The 14,526-nt window shown below is 35.8% G+C and overlaps 1 protein-coding gene across 2 annotated transcripts in view; it reads left to right on the top strand.

The window, feature by feature from the left end:
- Positions 1 to 766: 766 nt before the first annotated feature.
- Positions 767 to 14,526, top strand: part of LOC128742454 (innexin inx1) — a 46,337-nt gene continuing 32,577 nt past the window's right edge. Inside the window, exons 1-2 of one of the 2 annotated variants that reach the window (XM_053838824.1) lie at positions 767 to 970; positions 5,059 to 5,148. The gene's annotated coding sequence lies outside the window, so the exon portion shown is untranslated. The remainder of the gene's footprint in view (positions 971 to 5,058; positions 5,149 to 14,526) is intronic. The other variant, XM_053838823.1, reaches the window with a different exon arrangement.

Below are 14,526 nucleotides of genomic sequence, written 5' to 3'. Positions count from 1 at the left end.
CACATTTTTAGAAAAAATAGTTCTAGATCAGTAATATGATCCTCTAAATGTTGTGAATCTTTTTCATCTAAATCGATGACGTCGAGTGTTTGAGAACAGCGTTTACACGTGTTCAGTCGAAGACTATTTATGATTTGTGATGTTTTACAGCTTTCATATCAAAATATTTTAAACAGCATAATCTATGCTTGGAGTAGAGGAATTTAATCAAAAACTTACTGAGGACGATCGGATAAATTATAACAATAATTATATAACATAATGTGGTAGACGGGAGGCCTCTTTCATGGCTAGAATTCCTATAAGAAAATTTAAAACCGATCCCATGCTAGGGTGTAGATGCCTAGATCTATGAAGTTAATAGTGCAAGAAATGGAACGAACGGGCAGTGGTCTCACTCAATGCTTTGCAATATAATGTAAACGGATGTGTGTGAGTCGAATTTTAAATGTAGGTATAAGAGGAGTAGAGAGAAGCTTATTCTCACTGCTAAATTGATTCTACTTCGCGTTACTGTACATGCATATTTTCTGGACTTGTCATTTTAATACTATACATTTATATTATTTATTATCTTGAAATATACAACATATGATTGATAATCAATAATATTTAAAGAAACATGTGTATATCCAAATTAAAACATATTTATTATTAAAATGTTTATCTTAGCAAGTATACAGCATCTCTATGCTCTTTCATATATTTTTTTATGCCACGGAATGATACAATACGGTAGTTGTGAACAAAACAGAGACAAACGTACGCTGAGGGACCGCAACATGAGTGGCAGTTCTTTATAATAGTTGTATTACACCGCTGGCCAAAGTAGGTAGCTCGTACGTGGAATGGTGCATTGAATCTGTAGAGATCTCTGGTATCGGTTTGCATCTGCCAATTGAAATATTTTCATTAGATCCATACTATTTCAAAGTCAAATCAAATCAAAACAGCTTCTTAGCGGACGAAGGTGAGTATATTTTCATTTAATAAGTTATGATCTAAATGGTAATTTACAACATTAAGCGTATTTAAATTTTACTATTTTATTTATCTCATATTTAAGGTAAACTTCAGTTTGCTGGTTTAAAAAAAAATGGTTTGTGGCAGAATTCGTTGAAACTATTGTTATTCAATGCGAATGGTATTCAAATTGGTTGAAAGATATAAACTTGGTCCGAGGCCCGAAGGGCCATGTTTCATACACCATTCGACAAGGTTCGACAAACTGAGCAATACGTTTATGTGTTTGTGTGGTGTATGTGTGTATGGATGTTCCATAACAACGTTTTTAGTCTCCCATTTATCGGAAATTGCTAAACCTATTCGAGAGCTATTGCTCACGTTTATTATCTAGTAGTGATTGGCTTCATTTAAAAATTTTAAGTGAAAATGTAAAAACGACACGATTTTTCTTTCAAGACAATTTAATCGATTTAAACGGCTTTAGTATCAAATAAAAGTTTATGTTATCGCAAAGTTGTTGCTGCCGTTGTTGTTTATTAGGACGTTCTAAACACAAAGCTTTCAATAGAGTCCTTTATTAAATTATTAAAATTGAACCTGTAACGTTAAATGGGGTAACTTGCAACAGTTTTCAACTTTAAGTACCGTCATCCGGGGTAACATTGTGCCACGGCGGTAATATTGTGCCAAAAAACCCAAATGTTTGTTTGTAAAATCATATTATATTAGCTGTCCCGGCAAACTTTCATAATGTGTCCCGTAACAACAAGGATCCGACTTTCATTGGCATTTTGCTCCCGTTAGCAAAGAATACGCTTGTGACTAAGTTATTAAACAAGTTTTAAATTATGTGTGTTAAATGTACCTTCTAACGTACTATTTACTTCTTGATATAGATTGTTATTTAGGTAGGTATAACAAGTTACATTTCGTAACGGGACACCATCGCAGAAATACCGCTTTTTCCTTCGTGTTTTAATATGTGTTCACTTCAATGTGCTAATTATTAAACGTACTGTATGTTGATTGTGTTGAGAACTACGTTTTCTTTGTAGTTCAATAATCACTACCCAAGTAACAATTTGGGTTTTATTACACTCTTATGATGGCATTTAAGACCAAAATTGGTAATGAAACCGCCATAAGAGTATAATAAAACTCACATTGTTGCTTGGGTACTTCATATCCCATGCAAACGAAATACAAATTTCCTCATAAATCTAGAGCTAATCAAGCAAATGGAACCAAATTTGGCATGTGGGGGTTTATGGAGGTATGAATTTATTTTATGATGGCTTGAGACCCCTCACCCCTGTTGTCGGAGGATAAGGACTCTCATACAAATAAAACAGAAATTTTTGCGTATGTGCCATATTTTCTGCTAAGTAACAAGCGGTAAGCTGTGATACTAGTAAAACCTTCTCTGAGCAAAAGACAGTGAATCGACGCCGTTAACTTACGTGCTTGTTGCCATTCATGTCAAAAGAGAAGGACATTCGAATGGCATGCCATATTTGCGATGAAAGTGCTTTGGCTTCAAGGTTATTTGTAACCAATGGCCCTTTCAAAGGTCGCAAGCGAGTAAAAGTAATATTATTGAAACATGTCAAGCTACGCATGATCATATTTAATACAATAATCTGTGGGCTGGTCATTCATTACTATTTTATCCTTTATGATGCACACAGTGATTTTTAAAAGAAATCTTTTATGTCTCAATGGTTGCAGGCGTTGTACTTATTAACCCCCGTCCTAGTATTTTGAAAGCCACAATTGCATTGAATATTTCGCTCTTCTCTTTTAAACATTCACTTAAACAATGGCACTCACAGGTTCTTATAAACATACATATGCCAGAAATGCAGTTTACATTAGTCTTTAATCTAATGATCTGATATCGTCCTACGTCACCCATTCGTACAACTCTTAGGGCTGTATACCTTGTAGTTTTTAATTTTTTTTTATTTATATCATCTGACACACGGTCTACATGAACAAAAGTTAACAATTAACATATCAGTCGAAATTAATAAAAATTATAAACACGATTCTTAAAACAGTTACTAATAATACAATAGTCAAACAAATGCTACACGTCATTAAATATATTACACATATATTACACATTATTACAATATATTGCTCGAATTGGCTCATTTTGACCGTAAGCTGTCATGTGGAATGCCAATCGAAGAAAGTTATTGGACCGTAGAGACTTCGAAGCTGCGTTTATATTCACTTGCATCAGAATATTCTGTGCATCTATTTCTCCATAAAGTAATTTTGCAGTAAATACCGCACGCATACAGTCTCTTCTTCTCCACAAGGTATCCATATTTAAGAGTCTACAACGACTTTCATACGATGGGATTTCAAGTGGGTTGATCAAGAAGGTTCTGTGCACAGCTTCAATCCTCATAGACCACGCTACGATATAAGGGCTCCAAACCACTGCAGCTGTTTCGTAAAGATATTTGTGTTTCATTTGTATGAGCTATCCGCCCAGCTAGCTCCGAGGTACGATGCTGGTCTAACAAGCCAGTCGTCGTATGTTCGAATTTTGGTTAGGCGGTGCTATCTAGATAGAATCAGTAGGATCATTGCACTGGCCCCGTAATTTTCCTGTACTCTAACAACCGACTGCGAAGTCTTTCGATAAAGAACGGTACTGTCTAAAGACGGTATAAACCCAAGGTTTTGTTTTTATTGTATTGGCTTCCAGAGCGGGAAGGGGACTCGAACTATCCATCTTAAGAACCTTTAACATATTTATTAATAGACTAATCTCAAGTTTTTAGTCTTGACCTTGAAATGCGGTCATACATATATATTAATATTTTTTGAAACGATGGTTCTACAATTGATGAAGGGACGGTAGGGGAAAGAGATGAATTTTTTTTTTGTGAAGGAGGGGAAGAGCGGAAAGGAAGGGGGGGGGGTATTGGTAGCTACTTGTCAAGCATAGCTACCAATACCCCCCCCCCCTTCCTTTCCGCTCTTCCCCTCCTTCACAAAAAAAAATTCATCTCTTTCCCCTACCGTCCCTTCATCAATTGTAGAACCATCGTTTCAAAAAATATTAATATATATTAATACCTAAGAATGGATCACAGATAATATTAAACTATTTAGGGCTTCAGATTTTGGGATCAAAAATACTCGAAAACACGCTTTCAAAAAATGGATGTATGTGTATGTATGGGGGTAGCCACCATCATCTCAAGGGTTTCCCATTGTATGCAAGTAGAATTACTGCAGAATCGAGTTTATCTACCTAGCAACTTTCATGTCAATGCTGTTCGTGAAGGACCAAAAGGGGTTGGGTGCATCTATAGGCAATGTCGCTTATATGATTCCACGGGATATAAGACACTCCTTCCAGAATAGACTTCGGGTTTCTAGATACATAACTTCGCCGTGCAAACTTATCTTGCGTGATGATTTGTGTGCTAGAAAGTAGAGATGGTCGGGTTTCATATTTTCCAAGCCCGAACCCGACCCAAGTTCGAAAATTTTTTTGTTGTCAAACCCCAACCCGAATTTTTATTTTCTGTCATACCCGAGCCCGACCCGAACCCGAAATTTTATTTTCAGTCAAACCCGAACCCGACCCGGACCCGGATTTATTTTTTTTGGTTAAGCCCGAACCCGACCCGAACCCGAATTTTTTTTTCGGCCAAACTAAAACCCGATCCGAACCTGAATTTTTATGTTATGTTAAATTTGATCCCGCCCTGAACTTGAATTTCATATTAATTTTCATAAAACTCACACCTCGATTTAAATCTCGGCAGTTTTAAAACGGCATAAAAAATCGCATCAACTGGCTATTCTGAGGGTATACAAAGCACTCATAATGTATTAAAATATTATTATGCGTTAGATGGCTTTTGATTACGAAAATAATACTTGTGTAAACATTGCACTTTCCGAGCTTCACCAGGGTGAGATTGTGCTGAGTTATAATGATCGATCTGGTGTGTGGATATCAAATACAAAAATACGTTAGTATACACCAATACAATCGCATTGCTTACTAGCGAGTACAATCTATTACGTAGAATATTAAGTTAATTTTTACTTTTTCTCTAGAAATTTCAGATCTTTCGAATACAACACTTGAGCACAAGACAAATATGTATATACGGTATATATACTGAAAGTTTTAAAGAGGCAAAGAGGGTGAGTCACGTGTTTTGCGGCCGCCGGACCATGAACAAAGTACAAGTTGTTAAAAGACCAAATAAATAAGTCCTTTGAGGTTATACGCAGTCCTTCATTTCCTCTTTGTAAACCCTGGAAACGCTATTGGCTGTATAGAGGCTGACCATAAACTACGTACACACTAAAAAATCGTCACGTCGCATCCACGTGAAAAATCATGCAAACTTCTGTACAGAAACTTACATGAACTTCATGTAGGGTATTGTCGTTATCGTCGGGCCACTGTTATGGTCGGGCCATCACGATTTTAAAGTTTTAGTAACTCATGATATATTTGATGCAACCATTGTAAAACTTCTTACTGTGATAGCTAACTTTTCACAATATTGTGAGATTCGATCGTGTATTAAAAACACCCGAACTGAATTCAGTGACTAAATCTTACAAAAAAAGTTTTCCAGGCGCAATGAACTTTTCTTCAAGAAATGATTCATGAAATGCAATTAACGAGATAAATTTTGAAATTGAAATTTGTATGAAGTGTGTTGTGCTGCACACGAAGACTATAGAAAAATCCCCTCCAGTAAGGTGTTTGGGAAGGCTAAGGTGAAATACTAGAAAAGCGCTATTTGTAAAGGTCGGGCCACTTGAGTAGTCATGGTTGGGCCACCATAATTTCAAGCGCAGAAGCGCAATAATCGCTAGAGAATGTCAATCACGTAAAATGTGATGAAATAAAGCAAAATTAATACGATAAAAACCCAGATTTTTGTTGTTTTTTTTTTCATTGTAGTTAGACACTTCGGAAAAGGCGATTGTAGCAATATTAATTTTACAAGATCGCCAAAATTTCGCAAAAATGCAATTAAAAATAGGGTATTTGTACCTATATAAGTCGTTGTTCACAGAATCCATTCTTTTCATGTCTCTATATAGAATTTCAATACATATGTCTTGGATTTTCTGCGATGGCCCAACTTGTACAACATGGCCCGACTATGACAACATTTTTTGTCTTTACCTAATGCCTATAACTGTTTTATTTTTCAAGCAATCAATTCAAAACTTTCCGGAAATAAAGCTTATTCTTAGACCTTTGCAACGATGTAATTAGATTTCTAAAATTTCCTTTGAAACGAAAGTTATGGGCGAATTCCAAAACATGGCCCAACCACGACGACACTCCCCTACTAGTTAATGGGAAAGTTGATAAAATTTACAAGTTGATAAAATTTAAATTTACGTGATTGCACGTAAACTGGTTAGTATGAGTGCAAGTTACCAATAATTCATGTAAATGTTACCTGCGACGTGTGACGGATGAGAATTACCTGTTTTCACGTAAACTTGACGTGCCGATTTTTTTTGAGTGTACCTACTCATTATTGTTATTTCTAATCTCAGGGTTGTTTTCATCCATATAGGTATTTTATTCATAGATTGTATGATGCACTGTTTTTGGCCAACCGCCATTAGTTACGTCCAGAATATTTGGAGTGTAGCTTAATTATATCTACTAACTGTTGCAAGTTGCCCCGTGTAAGTACATGCCTTAGAAATAATACAGTAACATGTCAGGATACACAAAAATCAGATGAGTTGTGTACAAGACACGACCGCGGAGGTAACGTAGGACTACGCAATTCTCTTTGTAGCGATAGAAGCATGTATCGATGGAAGTAATAATAGGATTCTTCATATATACATGCTAAATGCAGCATACATACATGCTACATGCGTTGAATGTAACATTTATCAAAATAGTAACATTGCAAAGCAACAAATTAAACGTCTAAAACTTATTTCCGAATCAGACAGTTCTTTATTTTTCCTTATCTTGAAAATTGCTGTATCACGTCACATGCATGAATAATCCTTCAACTCCTTTTTCCTACAATACATCAGTTTTGAATGAATTTTTGAACCCACATATACAATCGGGCGAAAGATAGAGTTAGTCGCTCACTTTTTAATAACTTTTCTCGTTCAGGACATCAAATTGGACTAGGTTTACAGCGGCCCCAAGAAATCTTGGTAGAACGAGAGGACTTTATCACTTTTAATGGCACAGCTATCAAATTAGTATACGTATGAACGTCGTAAATAATCTTCTACGTCTTGGGACGGGAAGACGGTTAGTTTTTTTTTCTAAATAGGAAAGTAATCGAAACTGTAGTAAACAGATGGTGTATTTAACTGTCGTCCCCGCCTGTGAAGCAAGACGATTACGAAGAAAATGTATGGTGATATTTGACCTTGAAACTTTTCGTTAATTTTCACTAATTAGCGATCGAAAAAGTAAGCTAAAACAGAAATCATATAATTGCTACATCTATTATGAGTCGATCAGTATCTAAAGTATGGACACCATTCATAATTGGTAAAGCTATTAGCGTTGCAAATCTTTCATTTTTTGTGACGCTCGCATTTTATGATTTTTTGGTATGACACCCTATCCCAAACCTTGCCGTAAGACGTAGTCCTTCGTCAAAAATAATTACCATAAATCAATTACTTTGTTTTCTTACCATTAACTAACCTATAGAAAAGTTACGGTACGGGAGCGAGCTATTTAACGATTCTTCAGCCTACCCGGATAGAAATGCACAACGAATATTAATGTAAAAACCCGAATTAATCCACCTAGCGGCGTGACCTGCCCTTTGTACTAGAACATTTTTTCATTTCTTAGTATCTGAATTCTGAATCTATAATTCAGTTAGCCATATTTTTAAACTTCAATTTACTGCGAGCAACCATTGTATTTTCCTCTGGTAACTCCAGAATGAATATATGTAGTAAATCAATAATTCAAAAACCAAAGTGATACAAACATTTCCGATTGCGGGTAACAGAAAATTACGATTAAAATGTTTTAGAGCACTTTCTGCTTAAAACGCTGGAAAAAGAGCCATTTTTGTCTCGACTCTTTTTAATTGAAATGTAATTTTGCTGATGTGTTGGATACCACGTAAGGATTCATTTTCTATGAAACTTAATTTTTTTCGTCAAGCGTAACTGTTCAAAAGGGCGTATTTAGAAATGAGGTCAATATTTAATGTATAGCCTAAATTATGCTCTAAAATCTGGTGAAGTGTTATCGATACGGACACTCCTTCGAATTTAAAAAAAATCTTTAAAATTTGACAAATTTTTCGAAAATACCCAAATTATACTTTCTTTCAATAAAACTCAAACAGAATCAAATTCTACGTATATTTTTGAACAAACTATGTCATATAAACCTTTTCTTTAGGCCGTTCTCAAGTTATTGTTAACTCAGTTAGTGTTAAAATCCAAAAATTATGTTCTAGGGTAATTCTACGCGAGGTTTCCGAGAACCATGTAATCGACCTTTACGAAATTTGCTTTAATTTTGTCAGACTATTCGTTTTAGGTCAAAAATAAAAACCAAAAATTGATACCGGTTGGTCTTCCCTACGGTTAATGAAAGCACCTCCTTTTTACAGAAAAGAAATTTTAGTTAACCCCTGTTATTTTCTTTTGCTTATATCTCCGGAAATGTTTGGTTGAAGAAAAAATCATCTTTACATTTCCAAAGAAAATTGACCAAGAAATCCTAAAAAATATTTTTTTAACGGCAGTGCAACCAAATACTTTTTAGTTCGATTTGGAAACACTATTTCTTTTCGATAGCTTCTCACCAGATTTGAGAGTGTAATTTAAGTTATCTTTAAAAAAAAACTACAAGGTATACAGCCCTAAGGGTTGTACGAAATGGTGACGTAGGACTGTGTCATATAATACTCATTAAATAATATGTCAAACTAGATAATCTGTCTTACACAATAAAATCGGTGCATTTCTTGAGTCATGAGGATACAAGCAGTTCACTTCCCTACTATTCCCTAGCAATTTAGTAGTAAATAGAGTAAATAGAGCAGAGATAGTTTAAACATTGTTTTACGATCCACTATGTAATTTAAGTATTCACCAGATTTGCACAACTAATTTAAGTTGAAATTTTAGATTCAATTTTAGATTCACGAATAAACAAACATTTGTTGCCATCAATGCACTGAGTTGTAGTGTATTTTTGTAATTTCGCTACGAAATTTATTATAAACTTCTTTCTAAACAGCTCAAGCTGAGCTCAAATAGCATGCGATAATTTTCTATAAATATGCTTACCTGTCATTTCATGTGACGGAATTATAACGGTATGCGATGGATTAATATCTGCGGGCGATGCCTCTTCGTGCGACAAACTTGCAACTTCACCTGCCGAACTAGAAGCACTCTCACGCTTTCGTTTGCGTGATAATCTAGTACGCTCTGCTCATGTTAAGGATATCCTTGGTTCAGTTACTACACCAACCACTTGTTCACGAATACGTTTACGGTGGTTACGTAAATATAACGCCTGCAACCATTTAGACATAGCGAATTCTTTAACAAATCACTACTGTATTTCACAAAGGTTGAAATAGCAATGAATGGCCAGCCCACAGATCATTGTAATAAATATGTTATGCGTAGTTTGATATTTGAACCAACTTCCTTCAAATAGTTTCTGGCCGTTGGTTACAAATAAAAAGGGCCATTGGTTACAAGTAACATCAACCTCTTCAGTGCAGTCAACAATCGGTGTTGCCACCAATAACCGGTCTTGCCGCTAAATGCCGTTGCTTTCGCCACCAATAGCCGTCGATGGTAAATACTGACCGTCCGTCAGTGCGATTGTGCGATGAATGAGCAGACGGCGAACCAAGAGTACCATTTTATAGTCACTGGCACTGCCGCTGCTGCTTGTAAGCTAGTGTAGGTGGTGGGGGAAACCAGATCAACTGCTGCTCGAATGATTATCCGACGCTGAATGAGCAAGCATTTTCCATGGTATAACGTAAAATGGAACGTTAACCATTTAGAAAGTGTAGAAAAATCTTTCCATTCTTCAATTACTATAGTTCTTATAAGAACTGTTTAAAACCACAACGGCCTACTGCTGAATTTGCTGCCCGTCAGTCGATCCGTTTCCATTTGCTGTTGGTTTGCGAAAATAACCGCCAAAATGCCATTGGGTGCCTCGAATTGTCATCGAAGATGACATTAGATGCCGCAAAGGTCCTTGGATTTGCCTCCAATAGCCGCCAAAATGCTATCGTTGTTACCTCCCGATTGCTATCGGTGTTGGCTCCGATCGCTGGTGTTGCCGCCAAATGCCGTTGCTTTCGCCACCAATAGCCGTCGATGGTAAATACTGACCGTCCGTCAGTGCGATTGTGCGATGAATGAGCAGACGGCGAACCAAGAGTACCATTTTATAGTCACTGGCACTGCCGCTGCTGCTGGTAAGCTAGTGTAGGTGGTGGAGGAAACCATATCGGCTGCTGCTGCTGCTTAAATGATTGTCCGACACTGATTGAGCAAGCTATCGAACAATTTCGCATGTCTGCGATGGGGATAATGCAAAATGTAATGTTAAGTGCATCGTGTGGGATTCACGTTGGCCATTGCCCTCTGATTCCGCTTGTCTTTGGGACCGGTGTTGCATTCAATAGCAGTCGATGTTGCCGATTGGATTGGAAAAGGGGTGTGGCTTACAAAGTGGTCTTAAGGTTATCATTTGGATCCAAATCCTTTGGTGTATCTAATTGTCGTCCGTGCCTGTGAAGCTAGGCGATAACAAGGGAAATGTATGGAAAAATTCGACCTTGAATCTTTACACACATTTTCACTATTTAGCGTATAAAAAATTATTATTAGTATGTTACTATAAAATTGCTGGACATTTTATCTATCCAACGACATATTAACTGTTATGTTTCGTTCAGTAGTATAGTAGCTATTAGCGTTTGAAATATTTCATTCAAACGTTACACTTCTATTTCTCGTTTTTACAAAGTGCTACCCAGTCCCAGTATAGTAAACAAAGACGTAGTCCTACGTCAAAATGTGAGACAAATCTGAGGGAACATGTTTTGAGATAATTCTCATTATATGTATGTATGTATGTATATATATTATTTTTATGAATTTTTAAAAATTATATGTTTTATATCAAAATTTTGAATTTTTTTTCAGTGTAATTTTTTGTTGAAAATACACTTAATTTTCGACAAATTTTTCTTTGACGTCATTTTGAACAAATAAGTAGGTATTGAGACATGAATTTTTAAAATTATAATTCATTTCTAAAAACGCCCATTTAAAAAATTACGCTTGACGAAACAAAAAAGTTTCATGGAAAATGAATCCTTACGTGGTATCCAACATATCAGCAAAATTTCATTTCAATCAAAAATAGTCGAATCAAACCGTTTTATTAGTTAAGCTGGAATTGCCCTTTATCACTTTTCCTGTATTTCAATGCAAATTGCAAAACTGCAAATTGTACACACATACATCATACATACACACATACATATACGCACAAACATACATATACACACATAGATACATATACACGTACATACATACATATACACACATAGATACATATACACATACATACATACATACATACATACATACATACATACATACATACATACATACATACATACATACATACATACATACATACATACATACATACATACATACATACATACATACATACATACATACATACATACATACATACATACATACATACATACATACATACATACATACATACATACATACATACATACATACATACATACATACATACATACATACATACATACATACATACATACATACATACATACATACATACATACATACATACATACATACATACATACATACATACATACATACATACATACATACATACATACATACATACATACATACATACATACATACATACATACATACATACATACATACATACATACATACATACATACATACATACATACATACATACATACATACATACATACATACATACATACATACATACATACATACATACATACATACATACATACATACATACATACATACATACATACATACATACATACATACATACATACATACATACATACATACATACATACATACATACATACATACATACATACATACATACATACATACATACATACATACATACATACATACATACATACATACATACATACATACATACATACATACATACATACATACATACATACATACATACATACATACATACATACATACATACATACATACATACATACATACATACATACATACATACATACATACATACATACATACATACATACATACATACATACATACATACATACTTAAATACATACATACAAGCATACACACACGCACACACACATACACACACATACACACACACATACACACACACACACACACACACACACACACACACACACACACACACACACACACACACACACACACACAGAGAGAAAATGCTCAGTTTTCGAAACTGAGTCGAATGGCATATGACATTCAGCCCGCAGGACCTTCTTTACATTTCTGGTTTCCCGAGTGATTTCTATACCATTATTATTATTATATATTTATTATTTATTATTATTTATTATCTACTATATAAAAATGGATTTCTGTCTGTCTGTCTGTCGGGATGTTCTTTATAGAATCAAAAACTACTGAACCAATCGGCGTGAAAATTTGCATGTAGAGGTTTTTGGGGCCAGGAAAGGTTTCAGTGATGGTTAGAGACCCCTCCCCCCACTAAGAGGGGGGGCTCCTATACAAACGAAACACAAATTTCTGCATAACTCGAGAACTAATCAAGCAAATAGAACAAAATTTGGCATGTGGGTGTTTTTGGTGACAAGAATTTATTCTATGGTAAATCGGGACTCCTCCTCTCTTTAGAAGTAGAATTATGACTCCTCTCCCCTTTAAGAGGGGGGGGCTTCCATACAAATGAAATACAAATTTCCTCATAACTCGAGAACTAATCAAGCAAATGGAACAAAATTTGGCATGTGGGTGTTTTCGAGGGCAAAAATATTTTCTATGGTGAATTAGGACTCCTCCCCACTTTAAGAGGGGGTGCTCCTATACAAACGAAATACAAATTTCCTCATAACTCGAGAACTAATCAAGCAAATGGAACCAAATTTGGCATGTGGGTGTTTTTGGAGATAACATTTTTTTTATGATGAATTGGGACCCCTCCCCACTTTAGGAGGGGGCTCCAATACAAACGATATACAAATTTCCTCATAACTCGAGAACTAATCAAGCAAATGGAACCAAATTTGGCATGTGGCTGTTTTTGGAGATAACATTTTTTTATGATGAATTGGGACCCCTCCCCACTTTAGGAGGGGGGCTCCTATACAAACGAAATACAAATTTCCTCATAACTCGAGAACTAATCAAGCAAATGGAACAAAATTTGGCATGTGGGTGTTTTCGAGGGCAAAAATATTTTCTATGGTGAATTAGGACTCCTCCCCACTTTAAGAGGGGGGGCTCCTATACAAACGAAATACAAATTTCCTCATAACTCGAGAGCTAATCAAGCAAATGGAACCAAATTTGGCATGTGGGTGTTTTTGGAGACAATTTTTTTTCTATGATGAATTGAGACCCCTCCCCACTTTAGGAGGGGGGCTCCTATACAAACGAAATACAAATTTCCTCATAACTCGAGAACTAATCAAGCAAATGGAAAAAAATTTGGCATGAGGGTGTTTTCGAGGGCAAAAATATTTTCTATGGTGAATTAGGACTCCTCCCCACTTTAAGAGAGGGGGCTCCTATACAAACGAAATACAAATTTCCTCATAACTCGAGAGCTAATCAAGCAAATGGAACCAAATTTGGCATGTGGGTGTTTTTGGAGATAAAATTTTTTTTATGATGAATTGGGACCCCTCCCCACTTTAGGAGGGGGGCTCCTATACAAACGAAACACAAATCTCCTCATAACTCAAGAACTAATCAAGCACATGGAACCAAATTTGGCATGTGGGTTTTTTTTTAGACAAAAGTTTTTTCTATGATGAATTGGGACCCCTCCCCACTTTAGGAGGGGGGGGGGGCTCCTGTACCAATGAAATACAAATTTCCTCATAACACGAGAACTAATCAAGCAAATGGAACCAAATTTGGCATGTGAAAGTTTTCGAGGGCAAGAATTTTTCTGTGATGAATTAGGACCCCTCCCCACTTTAACAGGGGGCTCCTATACAAACGAAATACAAATTTCCTCATAACTCGAGAACTAATCAAGCAAATGGAACTAAATTTGGCATGTGAAAGTTTTCGAGGGCAAGAATATTTTCTATGGTGAATTAAGACCCCTCCCCACTTTAAGAAGAGGGGGCTTCTACACAAATGAAATACAAATTTCCTGATAATTCGAGAACTAATCAAGCAAATGGAACCATATTTGGCATGTGCGTGTTTTTGGAGGCATCCATTTTT

This window comes from Sabethes cyaneus, chromosome 3 (assembly GCF_943734655.1).
Source record: "Sabethes cyaneus chromosome 3, idSabCyanKW18_F2, whole genome shotgun sequence".
NCBI classification, from domain to species: Eukaryota; Metazoa; Arthropoda; class Insecta; order Diptera; family Culicidae; genus Sabethes; species Sabethes cyaneus.
Note: the sequence above shows the minus strand (reverse complement) of the source record. Positions and strands in the feature narration are given on the sequence as shown.